Raw genomic sequence first — 6,000 nt, 5'->3', positions numbered from 1 at the left:
CAGAAGTGAGGAGAATGGATACAACTGCCATCTTACAACTATGCAGAAAATCAGCCTTGAGATGAAGCTGACACTGTGGATGGCAAACCGTCTTCGATAATATTGTTAAGCTACAAAATCAACTAATTCTGAAACACAACCTATCTCTGGACTTTGCAGTTAACTAAGCCATGAGCTACCTTAGTGTGCTTCGTGGCAAATAACAGAAAACTCAACTCACATTGGTCTAGACACTAACGGGCTTCCTGTTACTGGCCTGTTTGCCATAACTAAGGTAAGCAAGGGAATGGAAAGAAGAGCTGCAGAAACGAGAGGGCTTTGCCCAATGAGAGGGCCTGGAATCCACATCTCCGTGGCACCAGGGCTTTCCCTTTTATTCTCACACTCTCATTCCCTTTCATTCTCTTCCAATGCAGATGTGCCTTTTCCACTATGGAGCAAGCAAATAATCCCCTGCCACCTCAGTGTCTGAGTGTGCATGCAATCAGGAAGGAGAGGCCTTTCAGACTGAGTAATCTGAGGAGAGTGTAATAAAGAGATTATGGATAAAGATAGGGGCAGATAGTATAAAGATAATACCACAAAGGATAACGGAGTGCCCAAGAGCTAGAAACAACCTGGTGGGGAGATGTTACCTCTCTGACGTCAGAAGGGATGAGGTAGTTATTGGAATCAGAGCTCCAAGGGACTGCGTGGAGAGGGTCCCCTGACATGAGTTGTGTCAAGGGTTAACTGGGGTTGCATTCCAACTTCAATCTCCTCCTTCCTTCAGTTACCTGCTGGTGTTCCTCACTGGCCAACGAGACTGGGCTGGACGCAGGAGAGAAGGAAGCCTGGGGATGCACCTCATACAGGTCAACCTCCTGAGGCACAGAGCAGACTGTAGAAAGGTGGAGAGTAGACTAAGAGCAGCGTATGGAAGACATCCAGGACACTAAATGGGCAACCTCTACAGAATGAGAGCATTTACTGGGTTGGCCAAAAAGTCCATTTCGTTTTTTCCATAAAATAAAAGACACAGTTTTCATTTTCACCAATAACTTTATTGATTTGGATATTTTGAGTATGTCAGCTATCCCTCATGTGATATAATGTTGATTATTTTTAATTAATGTCTCAATTTGATCACTATCTACTTCAACTAGTCTACCTGACCATGGAGAATTGTCCAGTGAGAAATCTCCAGCACAAAACTTCACAAACCACTTCTGATACATTCGATTAGTCACAGCACCTTCTCCATACACTGCACAAATCTTTTTCTGCATTTCAGTTGCGTTTTTACCTTTCTTGAAATATTAAAACATAAAATGCTGATAATGTGTATTTTCTTCCATCTTCAATATTAAAATGGCTACACAAAAATTCACCAATTTTGATGTTTTTTATAAAATGCACAGTGATATGACAGCTGTCACAATACAATCTAACAAAATTGTTTCAAATGATGTTAAAGACAACTAAGTTACTATAGCCATTTTATAGAAAAAAAAACAAAAACAAATGAACTTTTTGGCCAACCCAATATTTTTCATGTCCTCTGAATGTCAACACCAGTAAAAGGATTCAGGTCCCATTTGGTACAATGGCTCACTTCTTAAACCAACTGTATAAACATATAAATAACTCCTTACTCCTAACAAATACTTTATAAAGTGGACCTTGGAAGAGTATATCAGGGAGAGGCTTATTATAAAACATAAATATCACCATGAATGGGCACAATATTTAGATCTTGACAGGTTTTCCATTGGTCTTTTAAATTTATTAACTTAAATACAAGACTAGGGCTATCACAAAGCATCTCACATCAATGTAGTAGTGTTGTGATGGGTAATCACATTATTGTTATTAGATAATAGAATTATTTTTATTACTATTAAAATAAAGCATTATTATTATTGAATTATAGCTTAATGATCAGAAAGAGGATCTTTGTTCAAACAGCAAAAACTGAAAACAACCTAAATTTTCTTGTTATGCTTTCACAATAAAATATTAATCAGGAATGTAAATTAAGTGACAAAAAATGTTAGTAACATAGAAAATCCTAGAAGCTAACATAGATTATTAAAATATTTTTATAAAAATAAAACATAAGTCAATGTGATATGTATGTGATGAAATGTCCACTTCCCCCAAAGTAATGATAAAAACAAATTCAAGAGCGTGGGTATCTTTGAGGTGGAGCCAAGGGGATGGAACAGGGATGGAGAGGATAGGAAGATGTAAGTTATTTGTTCTTAGCTTAGGTGGAAGATTCATGGGTCTTCCTTTTATTAGTACAGATAAATAAGTAAAAATAAATATTTGAATAACTGGGCTCTGCATTGGACCAATGATGATAGCATATCATAAACTAAGGATTATATTTCACTCAATACTCTCTACTTAGGAACAAGAACATTCTTCACCAAGAATAATGTTCATAACAGCTCTATTGTAATGGAAAAAAAACTGAAAATCACCCAAATGTCCAATCCAAATAACATCAACTGAAGTTGGTGAATGGTTAAACAAAAACTGGCACATCCATAGAGTGGAATACTACTGAGCAATAAGAAGGAACAAACTAGTGATAAACACAATAACCTAGATGGATAACAAGGGCATTATGCTTGGTGGAAAAAAATTATTTCAAAAGGCTATTTGCTGCATTACTTCATTTAAAAATAACAAAACTACAGATGTGGAGAACAAATTAGTGGTTGCCAGGAGCATGACAGGATGGGGTGAAAATATAAAGGGGTAACACTAGGGAGTTCCTTTGTGTTTATAGGAACAGTTCTGTGTCTTGAATGTGGCAATGGTTACGCAAATATGCACATGGGATAAAATTTCATAGACCTATGCACGAGTGTGTGCATGCATACTCACACCCCCAAAACTGCATATTACAAAGATACAACATGTTGGGTTATTTAATTAAAATCATCTGCCCTAAATAGATCAAAGATTTTATATATATCATATATATATTTAACATATATATGGTAAAAAAGCAAAATAGTTGAAGTGCTAGAAGAAAGCATGGGATAATTTTTTGTAATCAAGGAGAAACTCATAAAACAAAATATTTACATAGAAGACTACATAAAAATTAAAAATAATGCACAGTAAATAATACAATAAACAAAGTCAAAATATCAATGACAAACAGAAAATATTTGCAGTACATATGACAGACAAAAACTTGACTTCCTTAATATGAAAGAATTCTTACAAATGAATAAGAGATAACCTATACAAAAACTGGAAAAGACAAGGGAAAGTGGTGGGGGGTTGGCAGAGACAAATGTATTTGAAAAAATAAATTAAAATAAAATTTAAAAAAAAAACTGGAAAAGACACAAACAGAAATTAAAAACAAACTAAAAAATGGCTGCAGCCATGGCCAGTGCAGCTCAGTTGATTGGAACACCATCTGGTAACCAAAAGGTCATGGGTTTGATTCCTGTCAGGGTACATGACTAGGTTGCAAGTTCCATCCCCGATTGGGGTGGGTATGGGAGGCAACCAATCGATGCTTCTCTTTCACATCAATGTTTCTCTCTCCCCCTTCCTCTCCCCCATCCTCTCTCTCTAAAAAGCAATGGGAAAATGTCCTCTGGTTAGGATAAAAAAAATTTAAATGATAAAAAAATTAAAAAATGGTTACAAAATATCTAATACTATGTACAATCTCACTCACAAGTGTGAAGATATAAATTAAAATTAAAAACTTTTTAAGAGTTTGATAATTAATTGTATCAGCCAAGGTTTAAAGAGAAAAAAAGTGAAGTAATTGACATCTTCAAAGGTCAGAGATCCTAAACCTTACAGATAATTTATCAATTCATTCATACATTTATTCATTCAAAAGCCAACACTACTTAGCATCTACATGTGCCAAGCATTATTGGTGCTGAATGTGCAGCAATGAATAAAATAGATAAAAGCCCCTGCCCTCCTGAAGCTCACATTCATTTGGGCAAGGGAGAGGGAGGCATGCTGGGAGCAAGCTTTGCGTGAAAAGAGAGGAGATATAAGATGGCAGAGACAAGGGTATTTTACATTTCTATCTACACATCTCCTTCCTCTCAATTGCCTGGCAATATCCTAACCATCTACTTCAGGGTTCATTTCTAACAATTCCCACCCCTTCCCTGACCACATTGTAACACATATTTTTTTAAATTATAAAACAGTATATAACGTAATTTTTTACCCTTCCTTCAACATGTACAGTTGTGCCTTGGACATATCAGGTGTTTGATAAATGAATGAGTAAAATTTTTTCAAAGGCAGCATGTGGAATACGTAAGCAGCAGAGCTTTTATAGGAGAAAGCAGATGGCCTGCAGGAAGGGGGAGGGAGAACAGATGACCAGGTTGCTATTCCAAGATGCAAAATATACGTCATATTAATTGTGCAATAAATGCGAATCATCAATACTTTATCAGCTAATATGAAATCATTTTTCATTGTTATTACGTAGCTAAAAGGAATAATAAAATACAGTAAAGCTCTCCAACATGCACATCCATTTTTGTTTGACTATTTGAAAACAAAGTATTAATTAGTAAGGCTATAAACACAACAAAAATATATGTAATTAGTAGCTAACTACCATAGGGCCAAAAATACTACATAGGGCCAAAGAATTACTTTTTAAGCTTTTCACCACCTTAACTTTAACTAAAATTCTTTTGAAATAGAACGTATTCAAGTCTTTTTGAAATAAAATATTTCCCCAATGCTATTATTTATAAAGCTGGAACACAACATTCCTGTCTTAGCATGTAATAAAAGTCACTCCTCTTATGTATACTTGTAATTTAAGCATGCAAGAGAGATTGCAGAACACTCAGGAATAAACACTGAGAACGAATGGAAAAGAAATATAATAAAAAACCAGTATTAAAATGCTCAAATGGCATGGTGCTAAGAGCCTTAATGAATACACTTTTCAAATGTCATACATCACCAGACTCCCTTTTCACCAACAAGAGGTCAGGGAAATAGAGGAAGTAACACAAAAGGCAGATTTAAAATAAAGATGTGACATAATTCAAGTCCATGATTCATTAGGACAGAGTTCCTGAGGGTCAAATGACTCATCGATTTTCAGCAGTAAAATTTTCCAACTCTTATTTTGGGAAACAGTATTGCAACAGATAAAAACCATTAAGTAAACATATAAAACTGTATTTTTAAAAATGTATTGCAACAAATAAAAAGTAATAAAAATATAAAAATGTATTTTTTAAAAAACAAAGGGATTGATTTTGCATTGTGATAGACAGAAACCAGAATCCTGAAATTGTCTCTGTGGAAGCTGAAGCCTAAGAGGTGGCTGTGCCCAGGGCAGAAATAAACAGAATGAATTACTGCCAAGAAGGGCATCCTCTGTGAGGACCCGTCTTTACCGATGTGTACCAAATTAACCCAGGTCCAACTTGGGAACAACAGCTTGCCAACTGCTAGTACCTATCCCCAGGGTCACAACAAGAGACAATGTTCCCCAACACCCCTTGGCTGCTCCATGAGTTGAGGATTTGCTAGCATCTGCAGGTTGGAGAGGCCCTGTCAAGGCCAACTGCTGCTACTCTGCCCCCAGGTCCCTTACCCTAAGGGCACCTCAGCAAGATAAGATCAAGCTGGTTGTGTTTTTCTATTAGATACCCTAATAATAGGGAGTGGGACTGAGAGAAATTTTCAATGTAGCTATTAATCAGATACAGTAATTTTATTGTGTTACTTGCCTAGCTGATGGATGGGGTAGATCAGGCATTCATAGTCTGGGGTGGACAAGGGCCCAAAATCTGTGGTGGGGGAGATCAGGGGACACCTTGGCTACACAAAACTTTCCTACCCCATTGGTCTTTAGGTTCTCCATGTCTTCTTCTTTTTCTTTTTTTCTTTTTAAGAGGAGCTTTTTAAATTCCAAACAGATCCTTAAATCATATCAGATACATTGTATCACATCTTTTTTTTTAAATTTACTTTCTTTTATTGTTC

The sequence above is a fragment of the Pteronotus mesoamericanus genome, unplaced genomic scaffold (assembly GCF_021234165.1).
Source record: "Pteronotus mesoamericanus isolate MK-2021 breed Mesoamerican mustached bat unplaced genomic scaffold, CSHL_Meso_final contig_33, whole genome shotgun sequence".
Lineage (NCBI taxonomy): Eukaryota > Metazoa > Chordata > Mammalia > Chiroptera > Mormoopidae > Pteronotus > Pteronotus mesoamericanus.
Note: the sequence above shows the minus strand (reverse complement) of the source record.